We start from the raw sequence: 13,002 nt of genomic DNA, 5'->3' as shown, positions 1-13,002 counted from the left end.
AACAGAAGTGGTATGCTGAGATCTGTAACATTTTAATCAGGGTTTTGACTGCGTGAAATTGGCTTGGTGGCAATTATAATGCAGGTAAAATCTCCTATGTCTACTGGTTTCAATTCAGTAAATTTGAACAAGCCTTCAGGATAACCATGTTCTAACAGCCTGCTCAACAAATTGCTATGATAATCAATAAAGCAATTTTCTTTCCTTAGCATAACTTTTAAACTAGGGCAAATGAACACATGACATGAGAAGGTGAATCACTTTAAGAGAAAAGTGTTAGCATTCAGATTCATTAAAAACACACAAAAATCCTTTTAAATATAACAGATGAATGAGAATAGCTATAGAACATGACATATTTTTTTCTGGTAGAAGAACCATTAACATGGTCCAAATATCAGAAAAGAGTGTTTAGTGTGAATTCCTCTTTTTTCCAAAGCTGTCTATTAAAGTAGAGCAAAGGCTGTATTACTTAGCTTTAATGAAAATGTTTTATAATTTTGGGTTTGTACATTAGTAGTTGTTCATTTTGACCTGAATGCATACAAACTGCTGTGCTTTTTATACCTGATGCTCCTGATAGTGACAAATGCCTATAATTAGTAAGTGTGTGACTGAAAAGAACATTATGGGATCAACAGTGCTTCCACACAATGAATGGTTGATGATGATTCTTTCAGAAGTGGGCATTGCCATCTTTGGAATATCTTCTTTTATTTTGACTCTTCTCAGACTTGCAGTTATCTTGAAAACTTGATTGCAGAAAAGGTCAAGAACCATTTATGATCACTTTGTGCTGGAATAAAGAGAGTGGCTTTCATCACTGTCTTTGTTTAGAGAGAATTTCGAGTAGTTCCATTCAGTCCTAACAAATCAGGATGTTGGGGATTTCTCCTTTACCTTACCCTATCATCCCATTTTGGTGTTTCATCTTCCTTCTTATGATTTATAATTGTCCTGTGATATTACAAGGGAGCTTGCCCATCTGTGGTGGCTAGATGGAACCAGGCAAAGTCGAATGGTACTGATGGTCATTACTTGTGCTGGACAATCATTAGACAAAATGCAGGCTGTTTTTGAAGGGATATTCTCTCTTAATGCCAATGGGCAGGATGGCTAGGTTCAGGCTATGAATAGTACTTGCTTGAGTCTTGAGTGGAGGCTGGGCACTCTATGGACATGAGCTTTCCTTCAACACCTTCACATCTGTCCCCCAAGCCCTCATTCGAGGACTCTCTTTTCTGTTTCTTATCACAGTTCCCCAAGAGGAATAACTTTTATTTTGGGGGACTGCTCTTGTTAGTTTCAGGTGTACAACATAGTCGTTCAAGAAGTTTATATCTTATGCTATGTTCACAAGTATAGCTACCATTTGTCACCATATAACACTATTACAGTTTCATTGACTATATTCTTTATGCTGTGCCTTTTATTCTCATGACTTATTCATCCATAACTGGAAGTCTGTATCTCCCGCTCCCTTTCATCCATTTTGCTCATCCTCCCTCTCCCTCACTTCTGGCAACCATCAGTGAAATCATATGGCATTTTTCTTCCTCAATCTGACCTATTTCACTCAGCATAAAACCCTCTAGGTCCTTCCATGCTGTCATACATGACAGATCTTATTTTATATATATACATATGTATATACCACATCTTCCTTATCCATTCATCTATTGATGGACACCTAGGCTCCTTCTACATCTTGGCTATTGTAAATAATGCTGCAATAAACATAGTATGGAATTAGTGTTTTCATTTTCTTTGTGTAAAATATCCAGTAATAGAATTATTGGATCATATGGAATTTCTATTTTTAATTTTTGGGAGCAACTCCATATTGTTTTCATAGTGGCTGTACCAATTTACATTCCCACCAACAGTGCAAGAGGGATCCTTTTTTTCCACATCCTCACCAACACTTGCTATTTCTTGTCTTTTTTTTATTTTATCCATTCTGACAGGCAAAAGGTGATATCTCACTGTGGTTTTGATTTGCATTTCCCTGATGATTAGTGATGTTGAACATCTTCTCATGTGTCTGTTGGCCATCTGTATGTCTTCCTTGGAAAAGTATCTATTCAAGTCCTCTACTCATTTTTTAATCAGATTGTTTTGGGTTTTTGTGGTGTTGAGTTGTATGTTTTTTTAAATATATTTTGTATATTAACTCCTTATCAGATATGTCATTTGCAAATATTTTCTCCCATTCAGCAGGTTGGTTTGTTTTGTTGATGGTTTCCTTCATGGTAAGAAAGCTTTTAATTTTGATGTAGTCCCAACAGTTTATTTTTGCTTTTGTTTCCCTTGTCCTACCAGACATATCTAGAGAAATGTTGCAATGGCCAATGCCAGAGAAATGCCTGTGTTCTCTTCCAGGATGTGTATGGTTTCAGGGTTCACATTTAGGTCTTTAATCTATTTTGAGTTTGTTTTTGGTGTGGTGGTAGAAAGTGGTCCAGTTTCATTCTTTGGCATGTAGCTGTCCAGTTTTTCCAGCACCACTATTGAAAAGACTGTCTTTTCCCCATTGTACGTTCTTGCCTCCTTTGGCATGGATTAATTGACCATAATCGTGGGTTTATTTCTGGGCCCTCTATTCTGTTCCATTGGTGATCTATGCAATTTCACAGGGCCCTGTTCTTGGTTTAAGGCCCTGCTGACACCATTTTGACAATCTGACTCAGTTTTGAACAGGGCCTGACATTTTCATTTTGTGGCCAGTCTTATGTGAGAATCTAGATGCTTAATGCTCATAAACCAGGGTAAGAATACTTTTTCTTCTTCTTTTTCTCCTCTTCTTCTCCCTTTCTGCTTCCTGTGGTCACCTTCCTTGAGGCTATAAGCAGAGCAGCTTAGCTGGCTGAAATAGAGGTGGGAGAAGAACCAAGTGGGAAAAGAGAACACTTGAGAAAATTTTTGGCTAGTATTCCAATTATATTTTTCTGTCACATGGGAATAATCAATTTGTTGCTGTTGTTTTACGGTAGTATGAGTTTGCAAGGTATTGGTGAAACACAACTTCTGCTCCTTCTACTTGAAATAGCACTGCCTATGTCTGCTTCCAACAGCCTCTAGTAGAGTAGCTGCTTTTCTTGTCTATGCTTATCCATTTTAGATGAGTTAGGGTATGATGATCGTGTCAATACTTTCAGACTAGTCCTCTCCCAGAACCTCCTATTGATTAGCCCATTTAGATGTTTAATGTTTGGTATGGTTCAAAATTGTTTCTGATGAAACTGCTAAAAAAATTAATGTAATGTTAGGACCTCAGATCTCACAGGCTGGACAGTTAGGCTTCACCAATGTAATCTTAGTTAAGGGTCTTTGGATGTCAATCAACAGAATTTAAGCTTCAAAGGGAACACCAGAAGGCAACAAGGTATATTCTTTGATCTAAGCACCTAGAACAAAACAATAAACTCTCAATGTTCATGGAACTAACTTTCTGGGATATCATATTATATATCAGCCAACATATATATATATATTAATATCTTTTTTAAATTTTATTTTATTATGTTATGTTAGTCACCATACATTACATCATTAGTTTTTGATGTTGTGTTCCATGATTCATTGTTTGCGTATAACACCCAGTGCTCCATTCAATATGTGCCCTCCTTAATACCCATCACCAGGGCGCCTGGGTGGCTCAGATGGTTAAGCGTCTGCCTTCGGCTCAGGTCATGATCCCAGGGTCCTGGGATCGAGTCCCGCATCGGGCTCTCTGCTCCTTGGGAGCCTGCTTCTCCCTCTGCCTCTCTCTCTCTCTCTCTGTCTCTCATGAATAAATAAATAAAATCTTTAAAAAAAAAAATACCCATCACCAGGCTAACCCATCCTCCCTACCCCCTCCCCTCTAGAACCCTCAGTTTGTTTCTCAGAGTCCATAGTTTCTCACAGTTCATCTCCCCCTCTGATTTCCTCCCCTTCATTTTTCCCTTCCTACTATATTCTTTTTTTTAAACATATAATGTATTATTTGTTTCAGAGGCACATGTCTATGATTCATCAGTCTTACACAATTCACAGTGCTCGCCATAGCACATACCCTCCCCAGTGTCTATCACCCAGCCACCCCATCCCTCCCACCCCCACCACTCCAGCAACCCTCAGTTTCCTGAGATTAAGAATTCTTCATATCAGTGAGATCATATGATACTTGTCTTCCTCTGATTGACTAATTTTGCTTAACATAATACCCTCTAGGTCCATCGACGTCATTGCAAATTCAGCCAACATATACTGAGGGCTTACTATGGACTAGGCACTGGGTGAAATGCTTCATACACATTCATTTCTTTTATCCTCAAAACAACTTTACATGTTAGGTACTATTCTTATCAACTCCATTTGGCAGGGGAAGAAATGAAGACACGGAGTGATTAGGTACTTGCTTGAGGTGAGACAGCTGAGAGGTATTACAGCTAAGATTTGAACCCAAGTGGTCTGGGTCAAGAATCTGTGCATTTAACCACCTCCGGCTGCTTCTAATGTATCCCAGAACACAAGTACGTGAAATATAGTGGAAATAACAAGAGATTAAAGCCAGGAACTTGGAAATTGTCAGGAGCCAAAGTTCTGTCCTCTTAGGTTTATTTCCTCTGGGGCTGCACAGTTTACTTTTGCTGATTTACTCATTTCTCTCTTTCTCTGCAGATTAGATTTTTCCATTTCTCCTTGAAGGGTGATGAAGATGGTCACCTCACCGTGACAGCCTCAGCTTGTACCTGTACATCAAGACTCTTCAGACAACCAACTGAATGCTGGAGTCCCAATTTTAAACCCTTAAAGGATAAAGATCCTGAATGGCTCAAATTGTTTCAGCCATTTACCAATCAGCCACGGTCAGAGAAGGGGCTTTATATAATATAAACAAGACTTTGGGGCCCAACACTGTGGGTAGAATCATTTCAAGTTAAGGGGTGATATGGGTGAGGTGTGTCAAAAATATCTGCTATCTACCATTATCAAGGTATTGTGTTGTGGGAAAATCATTGATGACGCTAGTAGTAAATGGGTACAATTTTGAGGAAATCATGTGTTACAGGCTGAATCGGGTCCGCCTTCCTCCCCAGCCTTATATGTTGAAGCCCTAAGCATTAATATTACCATATTTAAAGAAAGAGCCTTTAAGCAGGTGATTACGGTTTAATGAGGTTTTTAAGGACGGGGGCCCTAATACAAAATAACTGGTGTCTTCATAAGAAGAGGGAGAGACATCAAGTACCTGCCTGCACGGGGAAAAGGCCATGTGAGGACAAAGAGAGGAAATGACTATCTGCACGCCAAGGAAAGAGTCCCCAGGAGAACCTAAACCTGCTGATACCTTGCTCTTGGATTTGCAGCTTCCAGAACTGTGAGAAATAAATCTCTGTTTTTTTTAAGCCACCCATTCTGTGGTATTTTATTATAACAGCACTAACAATGTAATCTCTCTGTTTCTATTTACTAACAATGTAATCGATGTTTCTGTTTACATTGTTTGCAAAAGAAGGGTTCTGCAGGTGATAATCTTTGTGGGCTTTTCCGACTCTAAAATCAGGTGATTCTACTTGAGTGTGGCTTTGGGTTGGATAATGTGGGTCTGTCACACTGATTAAAAGCAATAAATGTTTTTAGGAGTTATAAGACACATTTTATGTAAAATATTTTTTGTTGGCTTTCTTATTTTGTCTATTTTGTTAAGGAGGAGAAAGATTCTATGATCTGACTTAACTAGATTTTTTCCGATGTCACATCTGTGGACGGAGAGCACACCATATGACAAAAAGCTCCTTTAATTTAATAGTGTATTTTAAAATATCTTGGTCATAATGAACTCAAATCTGATTCTCCACCCATTAGTCTCTGTTGTGTCCTCTGATTTTGCTTTATTTTGTTAATATCACTTTAAAAATGGGGGCTCCAGAATTTAATCTGTTCTCTAAATATGGTTGGACTAGTGAAGAGAGGTTGTGGACAGTCAATTTTTATTAATGCAGCCCAAGATGACATTAGCTTTTTTGTTAGATCCTGCATTTGATCAGATATCACTTCCTCAAAAAGTTTCTCTTTCATGTCTCTCCATGGAAACCTACACAGTACTTTGTAGAAATTTGTTTAGTAGTACGTTTTTTCACTTGACTGTGAGCAAAATGAAGGCAAAGAAACTTGTTCATCTCTTCATGTTTACTGCATTTTTAGTGTCTAATACAAGTGTCTGGATGCTAGAAAGATATGACATACATTTTCTGAATTAAATGAATGAATATAATTGTTTTGAAAAATTAAAATGTTAACATAAATGGAGTTATGTTTCTCCATGCATATGGGAAAACTTTATGGCTGTTCTGAATTATCTTAATCCCTGTATCAGGTGGAGTATATTCTTGAATACAACTATGAGTAAGCAGCTTGAAGACAGATGAAAATACATAGGTAATTTTTAGAATTATTTTATGTTCAAACTGGTTATGAAATAAACTTTACCCCTCAATGTTGGCCAGAGAAAATAATTGAATTATTCGAATATATCAAATTTGTATGCTAATTATTTATGATTTTGTGCGTGTATGAGAGGGTTGGGGGATGGGGAGAGAGAGAGGAAGGGAGAGTGGGAAGTGAGGAAAGACTGAGAAGAGAGATACTGATTTTAAAAGATTTGGCCCCTGCCTTTGAAGGGCTGAGTCTGATGGAAGAGACCAACTGGGAAATGGATAATTACAGCACAAAATTATTAGAATAGGGAAACTGTGCATTTAATGTGATCTAGCTCTTCTTGAGGTAGCCAGGAAAGCTTTCACAGATAAAGTAAAATTTGATTTTAGCCTTGAGGAGGAAGCTATCAATGGTCTTTTTGGCAGAGCACGAGGAAATGAGGCTCTACATGACTAATTGATTTTCACATCTTCTGAGCTTTTCCAAAGTTGAATTCTTTGCTGAGGTTTTTATAGCCCCCCCCCCCTTTTTTTGCGACTGAAACCAACTTCTCTCGGTGGAATGCGTCTCTCTCATCTTCTAAAATGACTGAGGAGATGACACTGTAGACTGAATGTAGCAGCAATCATGCAGTGACGGCCTTACAGACTTTCGTTTGCTGTTAATGAGTATGTGATCTTGGGTAAGTCACTCCTTCCAGGCCTAAAGAGTTTGACTAGATAATTTCTGTTCCCTTCCAGTTCTAAGAATTTGTGAGCCTTCGGAAAAAGACACTGGGATCTGGTATTAAGGGGATTTGTACATTTCACTTCTGGAAATTACTCTTCCCTATTTTGAAAGTCGTAAAAGAAACGGAGTCTGTTATTATTGCAACTACTTTGAATTTTTCTTATTTTTTTAAAAAAGTAAATATTTTAGACTTTTCTGAATAAATTACAGTCGGGGGCAAGGCAGCTAATTCACCATCAGGTGTTTCCCTCCTATTTAAGCTACTGGCCCTTTAACAAAAAAAAGAACAGGGCAAGAGGGCGCGGCCTAGGCACTCAGGTGCCGGCTAATCCGGCTTCTTCCGGGAAAGTCGCCCTAAAGCCCGTCATATGGCATCCTGGGATTTGAAGTTTCTCTTCGGGCCTCTCTCTCGACGACTCCCTACTTTTGAGGACAAGATGGACTACAACTCCCAGAGGGCTAAGCGGCAGGAGCGGGGTCTTGTTCTCTCGCTGTGGCTAGGCGGCTAGTTCAAGTTGCCATAGCTGCGAGTCTGGGGAAAGCACAGGCGGTTGCGCCGCAGCGTCAGGTCAGTTGCACCTTCTGGGTCGCTGGCGGCCGTGGGAGCCGGCAGGGGCCTCGGCGATGATCCGGCTTTAAGGACCTGGGGTCCTCTTCTATCTCAGGTACCTGTCCCCAACTGCCTCCTCGCCCTTTCTTTACTACTTCCCTATCCTGTCTTAGAAGTTTTAGGTCCCACTTCCCTTAGTCCCTGATGTGGGGACGCCAAAGCTGCGCGGAAATCTGGGGTGTGGCCGCGATGGGTGGGGTGTGTGCCAAGGTCGGGGTAGACAGCGTGCCTGGTATCCCGACGCCCCTCCCTCAGCATGAGTGTTCACGGTCGGGTCGTGGTCAAGTTATCCAGGGAATTTGAACTACGTAGTCCCTTTTTGGGGAGCAGCTGGTGTTGCTGCTGGCAGCTGCGAAGCCTGAGCTGTCAAGGATATTGGGCTTATTCTGGTGTTAACTTGCCCGAGATATAACTTGACGTTTTGTACCTGTTCTTTGGTTACAAGTTTTCTGCTCTCGGGAACGCTGTATCAGTGACCTGGCTTTCCTGGGCCATCGTGGAAGTTGCCCCAACGTTGGCTGTTAAGAGTCCCTTATTTAAGTTATTTGGTAGGAACGCCTGACCTTGAATTCCAGCTGCATCCTTTATTAGTTTGATGAAGCTCAGTCACTTCGGCAGAAGTCTTGTAAAACCACTTTGCAGCCTTGTTCTAAGGAGGGTGTGGAGTATCTAGCACAGGGCCTGACACAGTGGAAGTGCTCAGTATTTGTTATTTATTAATTCGGCAGGACCGTGCTGTGTAATAGAAATATAATATGAGCCACACAAGTTTTAAATTTTCTAGTGCCCACGTTAAACAAGTAAAAAGAAAATGGTGAAATTAATTTTAAGAATTTAGCACCGTATATCCAGAACATTTTCATTTTAACATGTAGTCAATATGAACCTTTTTGAGATGTTACATTTTTAAAACAATTTTTTTAATGGCACTAAATCTTCACATTCTGTTATTTATATTTTACACCTACAACCCTTGTCATTTCAAACCCACCAGGTTTTAAGAGCTCAGTAGCCACATGTGGCTAGTGACTACTATATTGGCAGCACAGATAGAAGATTAAAACTTCAACCATTTCGCATTAGTAGAGAAAAATTTGGTTGTTTGTGTAACTCAGCTGGGGAAGGTTGCCTCTTTGTTAGATGAGTGAATTGTGTGTGCATGTTACCTGTGTCCTCTCTGTCATTGTGTGATATGGGTCACTTTGAACTCTCGGACAGTTTATTTTGATTTAATTTTTCCAGAGTACTTTTTTTCTTGAAGTTGTTTATAGATGTATTCCCAGAACTACTTTTTATGTAGACAGTGACCAGTTCCCAGACGAACTTTCTGTGGATTCTTACAGACTGCTTTGAAAGCAGTCACAGAGAATTGAAAATATTTCTGTCCACAGCTCTCTCTAACAACCAGAGACATTTTACTTTTACTTATTGATTTGCAGTACTAAATGTGGGAAGAGTTGGGCAGCTTATAAAATATTTCCTTTAGGAGTGCTGGCGGATAGTTCATTACTGGCTTAGAAATACAATTGGGCCATTAAATTCAGAAGTAACATGTCAACTTCATTACCTGCCTTAGTGAGTTTACCCACAGATAGACATGCTCAGGGACAGTATTTTTAGCCAGACTTGGGCTACAGTTCACGCTAGCCAGCCCAAGGGGTAACCAGGCATGAGTGGAAGTGACCAGTGAAGGGTATGCTGGCTGGGTACTTGGATGTGAAGAATTCCTGTGAGTTCACTGGGGCTTTTGTATGATCCAAGGAACACTTTCTCTGTTGTCTGTTATGCTGTAAATTGTACATGGTGAAGGTGAGCTTATTTTTATCCTTTATTATATATATAAAAAAATTAAGGTTGTAGTTGTATTTTACCCCCTTGTTTCATTTATCTGTAGGTGGTTTGGGGAAGGTGTAGGGGCGACCAAAGATCATCTACTTGACTAGGCCTTTTGCCCTGAACCTCATGAAGAAATGATAGGAGGCAAACACATGTGCCCAAGAAGAGCACGGAGGAGAACACAGAGGAGAACAACACGGAGTTTTGGGGGTGTGCTTTGTAAGTATGCTTTCTCCCTAAGTTTCTGAGTTAACAGATTTTCACATATGGCGGGTAAGAATATTTCAACAGATAGACTTTTGGGGGTAAGAAACTCCTTTCTAACATGCAGTATAAAGATAAAATAGGATGGTTGTGAGAAGGGTGTTACAAAAATTCAGATGAACAAAACGGATTTGATGTTACAAAAATTCAGGGCGACAAACTAGATACCTTAAACAAAAGCAACAATGCTGTAACTGTTTTTGTTAGACAAGTGTTTGAGAACCTATTTTGTCCCAAGCAATGTATTAGGCACTCTTCACATGTTATCTATATAATACTTTTATTCTTATTTTCATTTTATAATTGAGGCAGTGGAAGTTCGGATAGATTTTTTTGACTTGCTTGCTATCTGGAGGCAAAACAGTGGTCTTTGTCCCCAGATCTTTTGACAAATCCCAGTCCTGCCCATTGCAAAGAAGCCCCATTGCTGTTTATGATTGTTCTCTAATCAGATTTGATTTACAGTTAGCATTTTTAGATTAGATATACCATATAAGCAGTGTTTACTGTTATTTATCTCTCTATATGTTCAAAGGGTTTTATTAGCCTTTTTTTTTTTTTTTTAAAGATTTATTATTTTTGGGGGGCAGGGCTGAGGGAGAGGGACAGAGAGAATCTCAAGCAGACTCTCTATTAAGCATGGAACCTGACGCGGGGCTCAATCCCACAACCCCGAGATTATGACCTGAGCTAAAACCAAGAGTGGGATGCTCAATCGACTGAGCCACCCAGGAGCCCCAATATTTTCATGCTGCATTTTGATAAAGGGCCCTTCAATATAGAGGGGAGACGCATTGGGACCTTGCAATAACACCATGTACAGATCTATGTTGTACAAAATTCTTAGAATTAAAGAATTTTAGAACTGGAGGGGCCTGATAGGATAGTCTAGCCCAGAAATTCTGAACTGCAGTCTTGATACATCTGGGAGTAATATGAAAATAATCTAGAGCTCATTGTTATCCGTATAACATTGTCACTGGGTTGATTCTATTATGAAATGTTTTCAGTCTGTTCATACTATTCTATAGTGTGTTTTTCTTTCTTGTTAATGTATTACATGTTAGCACATAAATTTCTGCCTTGCCTGTTTTAACTGCTACCAGTATCTCAGTGAGTAGATCCATTTAATCTATTTGTTTTTTCTTATTTATTTTTTTTTACTAATAATTCTGCAGTGAAATTATACACACACCTACACGTACACACACACACACACACACACACACGAGGGGCGGGGAGGGGCAGAGAGCGAGAGAGAGAATCAGACTCCCTGCTGAGTGGGGAGCCCATGCAGGGCTGGATTCCAGGACCAAGCTCATGACCCAAGCTGAAGGCAGATGCTTAACCAACCGAGCCACTCAGGCACCCTGAAAAATTATTCTAGTTAATACTCTTATAGCAAGATGTACCCATGCCAAAGCTTTTTTTTCATCTGTACAAAACAGAGAAACAAGAATATGATTTTATTTTATCATTTTAATTTGCAATTATTAGTGAAATAAACTATGTTATATGTTAGGGCTGTATGCACTCTGTGAATAGCCTGTTTACATATCCTTTTGTATCCTTTACTACTGCACTGTTTTTTTTTTTCTATTTTTTTAAAAGAGATGATTAATCCCTTCATTCTCATATATTGCAAATATATTTGAGTTTGTCCTTTAGATTTTTAACCTTGTTTCTGGTGTCTTGTTATTAATGGTTACGAATGATCCTAAGAGACTAATCAGGCCTTTCTCAGATATGTACACCTCCCTGAAATTCTTATAACTCTTAATGTAGATCTGTACAATGCTGGTGCTTGGAGTGTTTGGGAGATGGGAGTATTTGTGGTTACATGAATCCAGCTAGCTGATGAACATTTAGAGTCTACCCTGTGCATCAGATTTGCCATATAAGTGCTCATGAATGAATGAATGAATGAGTGCTCATGGATGAATGAGCTTAGAGATGAATGGAGGAGTGAATTAAAGTAAGCCTGAACTAGGCTTTTCTGAATGAAGAGAGATATCATTGAAGAAGTGACCTATGATTAGTATTTATTTATTTATTTGGTTGGTAGGTTGGTTGGTTGTCAAATGATCCATTATTGAAATATTTTCCTTTGTAGTTCTTAACTAGCTGGGCATTCCACTGCGCCGCCTGTTGATGTCATCTATGATGTCATGAGGGTGCCAGCCATCAGCATTGCAGCTCGTAAATTGGACAATCCCCAGGATCTCTTTAATGGTTCCAGAGAGTTGTCTGGCTAAAGATCCATGACACATCTGTTGGGCAATGTTGACAATCTCATCAAAAGTGATATTTCCACTGTGCTTAATGTTTTTCTGCTTCTTTCTGTCCCTTGGTGATTCCTTGAGGGTTCTGATAATCAGGGCAGAGGCAGAAGGTACTACTTCAGTCAGACCCAGGGGCTGATCTTCAGGGCCAGGGCAGACATGGCATCGACTTCCCCACCAGTGCACGTCAGGTATACGACTTTGATCTTGTTGGGGCCGAACTTAGGTGGCATGGTGGAAATGGCTGGTGTTGGATGAACTCGGATTCGGGATGAATGAAGGCAGTTGCACCTTGGCCTCCTCTGAGCCAAACACCAAAAACTTCCTTAAAGGAAGAAGAGATAGGCAAATGTTATAGATCATAGAAAGAAAAAAAATGCTTGGTGGTGGGAGAGTGAAGGCTTTAAAATGGCAAAATGGGTTTTCCTGTGAGCAGCAATTGGTACGTCGAAGCAGTACTGAGAATGGACCCAGATGATAAAGAGCCCAAGTAATTGGGAGTTTAGAGCTCCATAGTGCAGATAAATAATAATTGAGGAATGCAGGTAGCTGCAAATGACAATGATAAATTAAAGTGATTTGTAGTAAGTCAAGGAAATCCTCTAGGTTTGATTCAGTTATAAGTTTTAACACATGTGTTCAAGCCAATTTGAAATGTTTATCCTTGTTTACTCTAAATAGACATATTATCAAGTATTCATATTTACACTGTTTTTCAGTTCAATCCATGTTGTTTGAAGGCTTAAGATAATTAATCTAGGCCATTTACCACTAGAATTATTTCATGCAGCAGTTATTTAATTAGTACGTGCTATTTGCAAAGTGCTGTTCTTTGAAATTTGTCTCTGGATTAAT

General features: G+C 39.4%; 1 protein-coding gene across 2 annotated transcripts in view; it reads left to right on the top strand.

Moving 5' to 3' along the window:
* The first annotated feature begins 7,661 nt into the window (after nt 1–7,661).
* The window catches only part of CEP128 (centrosomal protein 128), a 387,410-nt gene continuing 382,069 nt past the window's right edge, over nt 7,662–13,002 (top strand). For both annotated transcript variants that reach the window (XM_036093994.2, XM_078054045.1), the window contains exons 1-2: nt 7,662–7,820; nt 9,660–9,820. The gene's annotated coding sequence lies outside the window, so the exon portion shown is untranslated. The remainder of the gene's footprint in view (nt 7,821–9,659; nt 9,821–13,002) is intronic.

This window comes from Halichoerus grypus, chromosome 8 (genome assembly GCF_964656455.1).
Source record: "Halichoerus grypus chromosome 8, mHalGry1.hap1.1, whole genome shotgun sequence".
Classification (NCBI taxonomy): Eukaryota; Metazoa; Chordata; class Mammalia; order Carnivora; family Phocidae; genus Halichoerus; species Halichoerus grypus.
The sequence above is the reverse complement of the archived record's forward strand: the minus strand, read 5'-3'. Positions and strand labels throughout refer to the sequence as shown.